This window comes from Sus scrofa, chromosome 18, assembly GCF_054392235.1.
Source record: "Sus scrofa isolate SSC_HxYL_T2T_F1_AM1 chromosome 18, Sscrofa_HxYL_maternal_Yorkshire_Landrace_v2.0, whole genome shotgun sequence".
Classification (NCBI taxonomy): domain Eukaryota; kingdom Metazoa; phylum Chordata; class Mammalia; order Artiodactyla; family Suidae; genus Sus; species Sus scrofa.
This window is the reverse complement of record NC_139400.1, coordinates 38,067,052-38,082,518: the sequence shown is the minus strand read 5'-3', so window position 1 is coordinate 38,082,518 and position 15,467 is coordinate 38,067,052. Positions and strand designations below refer to the sequence as shown.

The 15,467-nt window shown below is 37.3% G+C and overlaps 1 protein-coding gene across 50 annotated transcripts in view; it reads left to right on the top strand.

The window, feature by feature from the left end:
• The window catches only part of ST7 (suppression of tumorigenicity 7), a 315,021-nt gene that overhangs the window by 98,729 nt on the left and 200,825 nt on the right, over window positions 1-15,467 (top strand). For 4 of the 50 annotated variants that reach the window (XR_014833049.1, XR_014833050.1, XM_085004660.1 and 1 more), the window contains exons 1-3: window positions 361-1,750; window positions 3,506-3,726; window positions 7,148-7,232. The gene's annotated coding sequence lies outside the window, so the exon portion shown is untranslated. 50 annotated transcript variants of the gene reach the window in all.

Below are 15,467 nucleotides of genomic sequence, written 5' to 3'. Positions count from 1 at the left end.
CACTTTGCTCTGTGGAGTAGTGGGAATTTATCTGATAAAATATCAGATGCTGTTGATGTTCATATTTTAGTAAATTGCAGATACCTTTCTGGTACTCTTCCTTCTTTCTGTTCAAATTGTCAGTAGGACATTTTTTCCAGCTTAATGATCCACATGAGATGGGAATATTGATTTGTGTCAGGTCAAAAAAGAATTTCAGTGCACTGCTGAAGAGTGTATTTCTTGCTCAGAGTTGTGAGTTATGTGATATTAAAAGAGATAAAATAAAAGGAAGTGTAAATTGGAAGGAGCTTAATACACACAAGGGATGCTTTTACATCAGAGTCACTGTGGGGGAGGATGCTGGTGGTGTCCTGTGGGGTTCTAACTTTGTTCCTGTCCATTTCGATACCATATCAATTCTTGGGATGAAGAAAATAGATGCTGCTTATCATCGACTTGTGGATGATCTAAAGTTGTAGATTAAGTTTTCATTGATTATGTTTTATTTTTTCTAATGATTTGAAAGGCAAACCTTTTAAAATGACTTTGAATTGTGGCCAATTTAAAGCTTTTCATAAACATGCTTGGAGCTGTATTTTACTATTTATCATGTTTGACTTATGTATTCACTATTTTTTAAAATGAGGTATAATTGACATATAACTTGTACTAATTTTAGGTACACAACATAATGATTTGGTGTATTTCCAAATCCATTCATTCTTAATATGTCTAAAAGTGCCTTTCTCTTGCCATACCTGTGAATGAAAACTGGACAGGACAAAACTAAAACTAGAATTTTAAATTTTCAAAGAAAAAAAAATAGGAGTTCCCGTCTTGGCACAGTGGAAAAGAATCCGACTGGGAACCATGAGGTTGTGGGTTCGATCCCTGGCCTCGCTCAGTGGGTTAAGGATCCAGCGTTGCCGTGAGTGCTGTGGTGTAGGTCGCAGAGGCGGCTCCGATCTGGCATTGCTGTGGCTGTGGTAGAGGCCAGCAGCAACAACTCTGATCAGACGCCTAGCCTGGGAACCTCCATATGCCACGGGTGTGGCCCTAAAAAGACCAATCAATCAATCAATCAATCAATCAATTTGTTAGGCCAAGCACTGTTTCTTCTACTTTGTTTTTCATACAATTCTCAACATGATATTTTGGCTATAACTGATGTTATTCTCATAGTGTCGATTTGATGTGAATTTTTTTAAAGTACGAACTGAGCCTTAGGGAGTTGTAAAATACTGTATACATGCTTTGCATCAGGGCTCTTCCTAATTGGAGATTGATTGAGTTATGTACTAACATGTCTGGACTTGATTATTTGTTGTCAAATGCCTAAACATAGCAAGTAATAGCCCAACAAAGACCTCTGACAGCAACTAGTTATCGTGTTATTTCAGATCCTACTAAATCATCAGTTTGAATATAGTATAAGGAACTTCCTTATTGGGACTTATTTTTCCTTTTAATAGGATGCCTTTGAAAAAAGTGGTATAGTAGAAAGAATCAAGAGACCTGAACTTTGTCACTTTGGATGTGGATGTGGCCTGTCACTTGTTGGGACCAAGTATTTGTGCTGTTAAAAATCAAGATCCCTTGAGATTCTTTTTCAGGTCCTTTTACCATCTGTAGAGTCTGGCAGCTACAGTAATCCTATCAAAGTGGGATGTTTTGCAGAACTCCAGTTGGTTTGAGACAGTGCCTCTGACTCCTCTGACTTAGGATAACAGCTGTTTCTTGTGTGTGGGCCACAGATTCCGGGATTTATGTAAGCTGTCATTAGAAAGCACACTCATTTCTCATGAGTTTTTATTTTTAAATTCTTTATAAATTGTATCTGTGAGTGTCAAGAGTAGCAAGAATATTGCCTAATTTGTGTGAGTGATTGGAAACACATCTGCTTTTGTGTTTTGAGAATAGATTATTCTCCAGCTAGTCAGGTTATCTATTTAAATAAGACAGGGAAACCAATAACACATTTTCTTTTTGCAGAACAGCAGTTATTTCCCATAAAGTTTGCATGATGAAGTTTTGTTTTTATTTCCAAGTAAAACAAACTTTCTTAACTTTATCTGTTATCAGAAATTAATGATAAATTTGCATAAAAATGTTAATGTGGAAAACTTAAAATGTGTTCTATTTAATACCCATTGTTATACAACTTTTCTTCTGGTTGTTTGTGGAGACCTCTTTTTCATGAAGGAACATTGTGTTTCTTTACTCAAAGTCTAAATTTGCTTTGATTTCTTGGTTCAGTGTGGTGAATTGTGTACCATAATTCTGAAGAGGAAACCAAGTACTGTTTAAGAGAAATGAGGTAGAATTAGAAATCATATTTTCATAGCTGTCTCATTTTATGAGAAATTACAATCTAGTAAATTTTTAATTCAGCTTTTATAATTATTAACTATGTTTATAAAAATACTGTGTGATGGTATCAAAGAAAGAGCAAATATAATTTCTGCTCTTGAATAGAAATTATTTTTTAAAGGGAAAAGAGGACTGTTCAAGTTGAAAAATATTTCTTTATTGGAGTTCCCGTCGTGGCTCAGCATTTAATGAATCCGACTAGCATCCACGAGGACACGGGTTCGATCCCTGACCTCGCTCAGTGGGTTAAAGGATCCGGCGTTGCTGAGAGCTATAGTGTAGGTTACATACGTGGCTCAGATCCCATGTTGAAGTGACTGTGACTTAGGCTGGCGGCTACAGCTCCAATTCAACCCCTAGCCTGGGAAACTCCATGTGCCACAGATGTAGCCCTAAAAAGACAAAAAATATGTATATATTTGTTTATCTAACATATACTAGAATGAACACAGATTATGGCAAAGTTGTATGTATGTGCATAGGTGTATAGTATTTCTGGCACATATACGTATATGTGTGAAATTCCTGCTAATTTGAAACATGTAGCTCTAGATCTATTCTGGAATTGAAAATAATGGAATTCTTCAGGTCTTTCACTTCATGAAAGTAGTGCCTCTGGTCAAAAGTATTGTGAAGTACAGAAGTACTCTTGTTACTAGCTCAAATTCTTATATACTAACTTATTAGTTGTATTTTAATTTATTTCTGCCCTTGGGTCTTAGGCCCCCGCCAGTTTACAGGATTTGTTTACTTAAATGTTAAAATTTAATTTTGAAATTTCAAATCCGTTTGATCATTGTAACTAGTTGATACATATGTGGTACATCCTTTGGAAGAAAGGACTGAGGATGTTCAAAGCAGCCTGGATAGGAGAGGAATGCTCCACTAGGCAAAGGCTGTGGGTGGGGCTAGACATTGGCTGGCCAGTGAAGAAGAGCCTGTGCATGAGGACTCAGGTCAAAGTGAGTCTGAAAGGTATGGAGTCAGTTGAAGCAGGAAATGCAAACAAGGCAAGCAGAGTATCAGGTAATTCATGATTGCAACACCATGTATAAGGGAAAGGTTTCTAATTACAGTGCTGAACTAATTTTCCTCTGCCTCTTTCATGATTCCAGCTAAGTGGAAAACCTTGTCTCTTTCCGGTGTTTTGTAGCTAGAACAGATGGTGGACCTTCAAGTACGTTTTGAGCTAAGTAAAGGTTGGGGCATAATAATTGAATTACGGAGACCTTGTTATATACAACAACCATCTCAAGAAATAGGCATGAAGCTTCTTCACTTTGAGAGAAATGAGGAACAAGTAATTAGAAAGCCAAAGCGTTCTCTGTGTGTGCAGCATTTTAATTTCTAAATCTGGTCACTGACCTTTCCAAGGTAATTTATGCATATATTACTATTTCAGTCAAAATCACTCTGGGTTTCTGGGAGGGAACTTAAAAGAATAATCCAAAGGAAAAATGAACTTGGGAGCCTTCCAAGGAACTTTCCAAATAGAAGAGCAATGAGTAACAATGATGAAAAAGTATAAACACAGATCTGTGGGATGATACTTGTCTAGAAGTAGATTCAGCAATATGTAAAAAAATAAAATATGTTTTCTCCCTAAAAGGAAGGATTATAGTGCTGTTGGGAGCTGAGTAGCAGTTTTTAAAAAAATATTTACATCAACATCTTTTACAATATACCAACATAAAATTGAAATAAATTAGTGATCTTAATGAATTAATGAAATTAAAGGAAAAAAAATCATGTCATAGGAAGGCTAAACGAAAATAGAGTATATAATAGAACTGTGAGAGGATATCTTCTTTGCGTTTAAATAATAAATAGAAAAACAAAGAAAAAGATAGATTTGAAAAATATTTAAAATGCGTATGCAGTAACAGCTGTTAATGGAACAGTAATAGAGTGGGCAAATAGATCTATCTGCACCAGTGTGACTGATAAAGAATATCTGTGAAGTACAGCCATCCCTTGCTATCTACAGGGGATTGGTTCTAGGACCCTTGCAGATACTAACATCTGTAGATGCTTAAGTACTTTATATAAAATAGCATTATATTTGCATTTAACCTATGCACATTTTCCTGTATACTTTAAATCATTTCTAGACTACTTATAATACTTAATAGAGTGTTGTAAATCCAATGTAAATACTATGTAAGTTGTTGCCAGCACTCAGCAAATTCAAATTTTGCTTTTTTGGAACTTTCTGGAAATTTTCTTTTAAATATGTTCAATTGTGGTTGGTTGAATCCACAGATGGGAAACCTGAGGATATGGAGGGCTGTTAGTATAAAGTGCTTGTTTGCTTTTATCTCTCAAACATTGAGACTTCTATAGGTGAATGGACGAAACAGATAATTCACACAAAGGGAAATATAATTAGTAAAGTGAACATGAAAAAAAAGTTTATCATAATGCACTATCAAAGGTCTTGTTTAAATTTATAGCATATAGATATCATTTTGTAATTATTGAGGTAATTCCTCTTCTCATTACTAAAGAGAACATCTCGTTAGCAAATTTGCTGCAAAATTTGTACGTTTTGGGGAATTTCCATTTTGGTGCAGCAGAAATGAATCCAACTAGAATCCATGAGGATGCAGGTTTGATCTCTGGCCTCGCTCAGTGTGTCAGGGATCCTGCATTGCCATGAGCTGTGATGTAGGTCATGGACGTGGCTCAGATCCCATGTTGCTGTGGCTATGGCGTAGGCCAACAACTGTAGCTCCAATTTGACCCATTGCCTGGGAATTTCCATATGCCCTGAGTGCAGCCCTAAAAAGCAAAAAAAAAAAAAAATTTGCATGTTTTTATTTTCAAAAGAAATTAGGAACTTGTTCATTGGGCTGGTGAAGAAATTGACACATTTCCTCTTGGGGGGAAAAAAGACAAACTACAGGAAAAGTAGTAGAAAAATTGATAAAACTCTTTGGGCTAGTAATCTCATCCTTAGAAATCTATCCCAAGGAAATGTGTATTCACACCATGATCAGACCCTTCTGGTTCCCGAAATAGCAAATGATTTGAAATAACCTCAATGTTCATCAAAATGGAATTGGTATATTAGCGATGCTACATCATTACAACAGAAGCTCATCAATTAACTGCGATGAAAAGTGTGAAGACTAAACATTTAATATACATTTAAATATAATGTTAAATGGGATAGAACCTATGATTTCAACAAAAAATAAGTGTGTGTGAAAGCTAATAGACAATAATGAAAGTAATTCTAACAAAATGATAGTTTACAAGATATTTTAAAATTGTTGGAATAATGTTTAATGTAATATTGCCTTTCCTATAAATAAATAGGAAAAGAAATCTAATTCCTCTCTTGTGAAGTCAATTATAAGTCATGGAATAGAAACTTGTGGACGTGGAGTTTCAGCTCTCTGAAGTCAGTGGTTGGTAGGGAAGAGATGGATCCACCATTTGGCTTTTTTCTTACTTTCCCAGTCATGCAATTTGGCTCTAAAGATTCTTTAATTAACAGGAGAGGCAGGGAGGGCAGGTTTCTCAAGATTCAAGGCCATTAGCCCAGCCTTTTTGCTGGCCATCTTGCTGAAATTTATTTGAACTTAATTTCTAAAACTTTTATGTGAATGTGGTGAGGTTGAAGAGGGAAGGGGTAGTAGAAGCAAGGTATGATGCTTTTTAGAGGTTATTAGATGCAAATAATTTATTATCTAAAATAATTATATACCTAAAGGACAATTTATATAAATGATCTGAATCTCAGATTTAATGATAAGAAAAGAATGATTGTAAATGCTCTACTTTCCAGAAATTATTAGTCAGAGAGTTTGAATTTTGCTTCTGTACATCAAAGAGCAAGAACATAAGTCGAAGTAGTATTGCAAGTGGCAGGTCTGGCTCCAGAGGCATAGCAAAGATGGAAGATTACTTATGAGTGGGTACTTGAGAGTGACACTGACATTGAAATAAAATGTGTAGCCATTGTTATGACAGAAAAAGAAAATAATTGTTATACTAGTTGTTACTTGGAAAATCAATATATAGGACAATGCTTAGGAATCCAGGCCTGTTTGCAGATTATGTTTGTAGTTTGCCCTCTATTCTAAAGGATCCTTATTTGTCACTGAGTTCACAGAGTATTAGTCATCTTGGGCTGCCATAACAAAATACCATAGACTGAGTGGCTTAAATAACAGAAATTTATTTCTCAGAATTTAGAGGCTAGGAATTCCAAGATCAAAGTGCTGGTGATTCATTCTCTGGTGAGAGCACACTCCCTGGCTTGGAGACAACCGCTTTCTTGCTATATCTTCGCATGGTGCGCGCACGCACGTGCGCACGCACACACACACACACACACACACACACACACACGAGAAAGCTGATGTCTCTTCTTATTAGAGTACCAATTTCATCATGAAGACTGCACCCTTTTTACCTCATCTAAACCTAATCACCTCCCCAAAGGCCCAACATCCAAATACTTTGGGGTTAGGGCTTCACAGGGGACACAGTTCAGTCCATATTCCAAATAGTAAGTAATCTTGCCGGCAGGGACACTATCTTACACTTTTTTAATCTGCAGGCAGAGAGCTGATTGAGTTGCACATGTGCTGCCATGGAGATCAGAATCAGTATTAGTTAATTAAAGGTGGTAGTTTTTTAATCTTTTGCTCATTGTGATATGAAATTCTATCACAATTCCATAGTAATCTATGGAATTTATTTTGAAGAGTTAGCCTTTTGTTAGAATGCTGAGCAGCAATAGCAGCTAACTTCGTGTGTTTAATTATTTTCTTTCCTTTTCTAGCATGTTTTATATGTGCTAAATTTTCTAGGATACAAAAAAAAAATCTGTGAAATCTCATCAAAAGATGTTATCCTACAAATTTATCGTAAGTAAATTAAATCAAATTTATATTCTTTGTATGCAAAATGTGAAAGTTTACGTACTCTGTATATTGAACATTGGGTAGACTTTGAGACAAGAGACAAAGGAAGAAATGGTACATCCTGAGCTTGGCCAGCAAATCCTGTGACCAAACTAGTGTATCCATTCTGTGCCAAAATAATGGGTTAGTTCTGTCACTTCAGTTAGAATTATTGGTGTCTTAATCCCCCACTTAGATGGTCAGAGTGGAGCACAAAATGATGGAAATTTTTGGTTTTTTCATCTTTCAAGAGGAAGAAAAATCAAAGTTAAGAAATCCCTCGGTTTTGACTTTTGCCCAGACTTTCTCCTTAATTTATATCCAATGATATTTTAAAGTACTGATTTTTTTTTAGCATAATGTGATAGGGGTTTTATCCTGTACATGGAAACATATCTCAATTAGAATTAAAAATAACTGGAAATAGGACCTTAAGTGTTTGCTTGTTTAGTTTGTTTGTTTTTGTTTTTTAATTTCACTCAGTTCTCTTTTGAAAGTCTAGGCAGAATTAAATTAGAAAGAAAATCTGAGTGGTTAGGTTCTTTTTATAATATGACTGATAATTTTATGTAAATGATGAAAAATAAATTCCAACTCATCTTTTGTGTGTGTGTGCGCGCGTATGTGCGTGTGTGTGTGTGTGTGTGTGTGTGTGTGTGTGTGTGTGTGTGTGTAAAGCCAGGGCAAGATAAAAGATTTTCAGAATGATAAAGCTTTTATTTCCATTCATGTGCATCCTTCAGTTGAGAGAAAAACTTTTTAAGTTTGCATTTGTATAAAATACTTACATCTACTGCTTTCTTGCTTTCCTCTTTTTTTCACAGAAGCATAGTTTATTTGCTTCTTTGAAGGAAGCTGGATTCTAAAAACACACAGAAACTCAGAAAATATCTGTGGTACTGTTATCCCCCAGTGTCCTCTTCACCTGGGGGACAGGATTTTATGCCAATGTGTGCCATTTATAGCGATTTCCAACAGGCATTATTTATGTTAATCTAATATTTATCAGTGTCTGTGTAGAGGACTTGAAGTACAATAATTTTTAGAACATTAAATCTCTATTCAGAGAAATAATTAGATTTCCTACTATTTATTCAGTAATTAATATAGCTGTAACATAGTATGACATTTATTTCAAGATGTTTTTTGTTTTGCTACCTTTGACTTTTTAATAAGGTATTTTATTATACCATAAAACAAATATTTTTCCTTTGAAGGTAAAAATTTATGGGACAACATACATGAGAAAGGGTTTTTTTTTCTTTTTCTTTTTCTGGTTTAACATACTGGTAAATAAACACAAAGCCCTTTGCTTTTCCTTTAGTTAATGCTTTCTTAGAAGAATTTTAAGAATGAATGTGATATAATTATTATAAGTCAGCAAAAACATTAATGAACTATCAAGGTAATTAAAAAACTATTTCCCTACGTGCTTCTATCAGGGGCTTCCAGAAGAGTCTCGGAAGAATTCACTTTTTTTCTCTTTCTTTTTTTTTTTTAATAACCAGTTAATTAACTTGAGAAAAATCCCAGGTGTACCCTTACTACAGTATATACTTCAGAAAAGGTGCAGACTCTAATGTGTACAGGGGTATCCTCACCGGTAGCAAGACCAAAGTATTGTGATTTTCAAGTAAAATTTCAGGTATAACCTTTTCAGCAGAAATTTAAACATAAAACAGGATAATTTTGTCATGAACTTTGCTAAATATCTCTTAACATCAACCCTTATATTGGTTGCTTTATAAGCCTGTTGTATAGCAAAATGTTTACTGCTTTCTCCATGTCTGTGCAGTCCCTGGCCTGGGCTTTTTTAGGGAAGAGCTTTCTTTAAATAACATTTGTGGTAGTTCCCATTGTGGCGCAGTGGAAATGAATCCAACTAGGAACCGTGAGGTTGCGGGTTTGATCCTTGGCCTCGCTCAGTGGGTTAGGAATCTGGTGTTGCTGTCAGCAGCACTGTAGGTCGCAGACGCAGCTTGGATCTGGAATTGCTGTGGCTGTGGCATAGGCCTGCAGCTATAGCTCTGATTGGACCCCTAGCCTAGGAACCTCCATATACCCCAGGTGCAGCCCTAAAAAGGCAAAAAGACAAAAAACAAAAAAACAACAAAAAAATTTGCTCCTCAGAGATCTGTCTTTGGGAAAAGACTTTTCTGCAACAATTGTGTGGGTTTCCGAGCAAGTAAGTGCCTTGGATTCTGCCTTATTCTCTATAGGCCCCAGTATATTGAAGAAGCTTAATGGGTACTTGATGAAACAAAACAAAGCAAAACAAAAACCAGCTTGACCTTAAAGAGAAACAAATAACTAATCACAGTCTTTTTTGTTTTGCTTTTGTTTTGGGTTTATCTCTTAAATTGACTAGCACTTAGAGGGCACACTGCCTGATTCTCTGCAGGTACTGTCCCATAAATCAGTTAAGTCTTAGAATAACCCTGTGAGGTAGAGATGCTGTTCAAATTATACTGATAAGGGACTGAGGCTCAAGGAGGAAGTTTTTGCCAAGATTGCATAGCTGGTTGGCAGTTGAACTAGGGCTTTGAGGGCCTTTGGGTTCAAGTCTGGTGTGGTACACTTGCTTCTAAGTCTTGTTCACTTTTCCTTTGGTGTTCCATCTAGTACAGGCTGTGTGCTTAGAACAGAGTGGAAGGGATTCTGCTGTAAATCCTTGTTTTCATTTCTGTGTGCCTCAGCCCAGCTAAGGTCATTCGGATCTCTACCCCAGTGTAATCCAAGTCACCGTTCTCTCTCCCCTGGAACACAGTGGTAGCCTTCTGACTGCATGCTCTTCCCTGTCATAGCAGCCAGGGATCTTTTTAAATGCAGTTTGGAACATGTCATCCTTCTGCTTAAAAGCCTTCAGTGATTTTCCATTGACCTTATTTTGGAAATATATACTTATTTTGGATTACAAGACCCAGCACATTCTGGTTCCTGCTTATCTTTCCTTCGCTTGCTTAGTGTCTGCTGATCACACAAAGTTCCTGGAACGCCTCAAGCTCTCCTGTGCCTCAAGACCTTTGTACTTGTGCTTTCCTTTGTCTGCAGTTCTTTGTCTTTCTACCTCTAGCTGATCCTTCAAGTTTCAATCCCAATGTCATTTCCTGAAGAGATACCCTCTCTAACCTCCCAACCTAAGCCCTCTTGTTTTATTTATCTATTTGAACAAGTCCTCTTACTTTTTTTCTCTCTCCAGTATTTATAATTTGCCCTTATAGTCACTTAATAATATCTAATATTTAGGGAGCTCTTTCAGTGTGTCAGCCACTGAGTACTGCCTTTCACCCTGTTTATAGATGAGGAGGTAAGGTACTTTCCCAGATTGCGGTAGACTGTGAACCATGGTTTAAATCCAGACTTCTTCCACAGACTATAAGCTTTGGGAGGGCAGGAACCATGTCAGCGTATTGTTATTTTCCCAGTGCCTTGCATATAGTAGGCCCTCAACAAATACCTACTGAACAAACAAATGTGACAATGACGTGTGTGTGTGTGTGTGTGTGTGTGTGTGTCTTTTTAGGGCCTCCCCCACGGCATGTGGAGGTTCCTAGGGTGAGGGTCAAATTGGAGCTGTAGTCACCAGCCTATGCCACAGCCACAGCAATGCCAGATCTGAGCCTCATCTGAGACCTACACCACAGCTCATGGTAACACCAGATCCTCAACCTGCTGAGCGAGGCCCAGATCAAACCTGCATCCTCATGGATGATAGTCAGATTTGTTTCTGCTGAGCCACAACGGGAACTCTTGAGCCATGACGGGAACTCCATGTGGCAATGACTTGTTTTTTTTTAAAACAACTTTACTGAAATATAATTCACATAGAGTAAAATCTCTGCTTTTAAAGTGTGCAATCAGTGGTGTTTGGTGTATCTAGCATTGTGCAACCATCATCACTATCTAATTTTAGAATGTTTGCATCACCCCCAAAAGAAACTCAGTACCCATTACAGTCACTTCTCATTTCTTCTCCTCCCATCCTCTGAAAACCACTAATCTACTTTATGTCTCCACGGATTTTCTTATTCTGGAAATTTCATGTAAATGGAATTATACAATATCGTCTTTTGTGACTACCTGTTTTAATTTTGTGTAATGTTTTCAAGGTCCATCCATGTAGTGTAGGAATGGACCTTCCATTCCTTTCTATTGCTGAATATTATTCTTTTTTATGGCGATACCACATTTCATTATCTATTCATCATTTGATGGGGATTTGGGTTGTTTCTAGTTTCTGGCTTTATGAATAATACTGCTATGGACATTTGACTATAGTTTTTGCAAGGACATATCTTTTCAGTTCTTATGGATATATGCCTAAGAGTGGAACTGGTGGGTCTTGTGGTAACTCTATCTTTGACATTTTGAACAATTGCCAAACTATTTTCCAGAGTGGCACAATGACTAAGATGTCAAAGACAAAACAAACAAAACTTCAAAAAACAGAGCTGGTCAAGAGTTAAATTGGTAAAAACAGATTTTATTTAGGACTATTGCAGTAGGGAGAAAGAGACCTCAGTACAGAACTGGGCCCAGCTCTGATCACAACAAGGAAAAGTGGGGGTGTATAGCCAAAGAATAGGTTGGGGGTAAGGGGACGGTTGGTAGTTAGAAAAATCACTAAGAAGGGAGGGTAATTTTTCGCTGAACTGACCTAAAGGATTCTTGCTAAAGTCTCATCAGGGTAATCAGCTATCATCTGGGGGATGATGGAGGATGAAGAATTTGGTCAGATATTTAGGGTGATCAGATATCAAGGGTGGGGGATTCTGAATCTACTTAGTAGGATTCTTGCTCAAGTTGGATGATGTAAAGGCAAAACATGCCAGTCTAAAAATGGAGCCCTACTCAGAAAGAAGATTCTGAGGAACCTGACTTAAGGTTGGTCAAAGAGAGACTCTTTGTTATACCCAGAGCAGATAATTCAGATGTTACACTTCCAGTGCTTTTCTTCAATTGTCTTAGCAAGGAGGCTTCTAATAAAGTCTCTTAAATTCCCTTACATTCTACGCAGTGACATTTCATTCAGCATCCAGCACTGCATGGATGTTGGCTGAGCTGGGATGCAGAGTATAGAGTTATTTTCTTTAAGGTGGTAAAGCTGCTTTGTTTTTTATTTCATGCTTATAAATTAGTATTTTTGTTTCATCTTTAGAAAATTTAGCAGGTCTAATAGTTTATGCTGTAAGAGGGAGAGAAACATGATATATTATTGTGGGTTTCATAGTTGTAAGACATTGGTTCTATGTAAGTAAATAACTATTCCCATCCTAAATACATGTTTTAAGCATAATGTATATCTTTTTTTCCTTCTTTCTCCTTTTTTACTATCCTTTTCTTTTATAAAAAGCATGTTTTTCCTCTGCCTCAGGGTGGGCGGTGGCACCAATCCAGTTGTCTAGTACTAAATTGTTTTTATTGCCATTATTATTTTATCCCACTTACTGAAACGTTGTTAGAGTAGCTCGTTTATAAATTCACCAGCAACTGTCAAGAGTGAAGAGTGATTTTAACTTTCTCACGAACTGTTTCATCCCGTTTTTTTCTTCTTCACCACCACCCATCTCAGTATGTCATGTATCTTCAATTAACACAAATTCAAATTTATTTTGAGAATTTAGTTGTGCTCCTGAAAATTAATGACTGTCTTAGGAAGTTGAGAATCCAGAGTTGTTACGCAGTTGGAAAAATTCAGGCCTCTTCTGAGTGACTACAGCAGAGCTCACTAACCTTCACCAAGGTTAAGTGCAGCCTCTTCTGTGCAGTTAGTAACTAACGTGTGCCAGCTCCCATTGTAATGATTATAATTGCTTGGGTTACATTAATATTCATGGCACATGCCTCTCACCTTACGTGGCACTTTCTCTGTGTCTTTGACTAATGTACCAGTTTGCATTTCATTTTGGCGTGGGGAACCATGATTTTAGAGGACGTGAAGCAGAGAGCAGCTGGGGGAAGAATGAATACCCAGCACCCAGTGCCAGGATTAACATACTGATGCGAATATTCTGAGAAGGCATCTTTTGAGACAGGTTGAAAGGAAATGCCAAGGGGAACCGAAGCCGACCTTGCCCTGGCACGTGATGCTAGTCAAGGAGGCAATTGGCTTCAGTCTGCTTTACTTCACTTGTGAGTTGCCAGCTGCTTCAAGCCAGCTGCTTGGGCACAGCTAGAATAAAGGCAAGAAAGTTATCACTATATGTCTTATACTTGAAAATCTGCCAGTAATTTCTAAAGCTTAGAGTGTTGGCAGTAGCGTATGGAAGAAAACTAAAAACTTAGAGATCAAAAAGGAAAATAGTTTGTCCTTCCTCCCTCTGCAGAATTATTTTTATTTTTTTTAAACTTTTTAAAATTTTTAAATTATTATTATTATTTTTTGTCTTTTTGCCATTTCTTGGGCCGCTCCCACGGCACATGGAGGTTCCCAGGCTAGGGGTCTAATCGGAGCTGTAGCTGCCAGCCTACGCCAGAGACATAGCCACGCCAGAATTATTTTTAAAGGTTGTACCTTCTTGCTTTGGATAATTTTCAGAAGAAAGGGGAAAAGCATTTTTTCATTTTCACTCCTATAATGGGATTTGATATAATTGAGTTTTAGTAAGTACACATTACAAAAATGGATGGGCTTACAGGATAACCATTTTAAGTTTTATGGAGTTAGATTCTTCAGAAGGAGGAACTTGCTAGAATTTAAATACTGTCCCACAATGGATCTTCTGACTATGAGCTTGATATATGTATAACTCAACCCTCTTCTTCTGCTACCCACTCCCCCATTTCATCCTAGTCTTGATATCTAGCAACAAACAACATCACTCCTTTTTGTGTTCTTTTGATGATTTATTATTATGGAAGACTCTCCTAATGTGCTCCTTCTCTGGAGCCTTAGGATGCTCATTGAGAGACGCAGGTACTAAAGAGCATCAGAATTTATACAAACTGTCCAGGTGCCTGTGGACGTACAGTTTGGTTCATGGGTTACCAGGGTGATCCGCCTGGGCTGTATGCTAAGTCTTGCTATAGATTTTAGGCTCTTCCCCTGTGTACAGAGCTTCTCCTGCCTCCCTGTCAGAAGCCCTAGAGAGAGATGCGAAAGGATAGGCAGCTGAGATAGTCATGGGCCAATATAGCTCACTGCAGAAATAGGATCTCCTTGAAGTCCTTTGAAAATTGGTTACTTTTACATCCTGCCTTGTTCTATATCCATGACTATTTTAATATCAAATTTATCATTTAATCATCAAGTACAACTGATGCTGCAAATAGATGTAGCATGTTTTTTGTTCATTTTGCTTTTTAGGGCTGCATGTGGAAGTTCCCAGGGTAGGGGTAGAATTGGAGCTTCAGCTGCTGGCCTACGCCACAGCCACAGCAACGCCAGATCCGAGCCACGTCTTCGACCTACACTGCAGCTCACGGCAATGCCAGATCCTTAACCCAGTCAGCAAGGCCAGGGATTGAACCTGCATCCTCATGGATACTAGTTGGGTTTTGCTACCTGTTCGGCCACAATGGGAACTCCCAAGATAGCATGTTTAAGTTGAGGCTTTCTGATGTCATGTGTACTTCACTTTGGAATATCATGACCTTAATGTGACTTTAGAGAGAATTCTTTTACCTAATTGTTTTTTATTTGGAATGGATCTGGAAGCAACCAGTATTTTCAGAGTAGGTAGTGGTAGAATTTGGATAATTATTAGCTTATTTCAGTGGTTTATTCTTCATGTTGTGAAAAGAGATCAGACTGAAATTCCAGCAGCCTGAGTTCTAGACCTGGCTCACTATTGACTTGTGATCTTGAATAAATTCCTTAACATCTTTAAGCCCATTTTCTCATCTATAAAATGAGGGGGTGAACTAAAAGAGATAAAGCATCCTTTTCCAAAGTGTGTTTTGTGAATTATTACTTGCTACAGATATTGTAAAAGTGATTGCTAGGGGAGGAGAAATGGGGAGTTGTGGGTTAGTGGGTATAGAGTTTCAGTTTTGCAAGATGAAAAGTTCTAGAGATTGGTTGCACAACAGTGTGGGTATACGTAACACTACAGAACTGTACACTTAAAACTGATTAAGATAGTACATTTTTATGTGTATTTTACTGCAGTTGAACAAAAAATATTCTCAGGGTTCCACCCTTAAGTAAACATAAATTCTGTGTTAGATACCCGTCCTGGAGCGTCATAGCGTATTTAG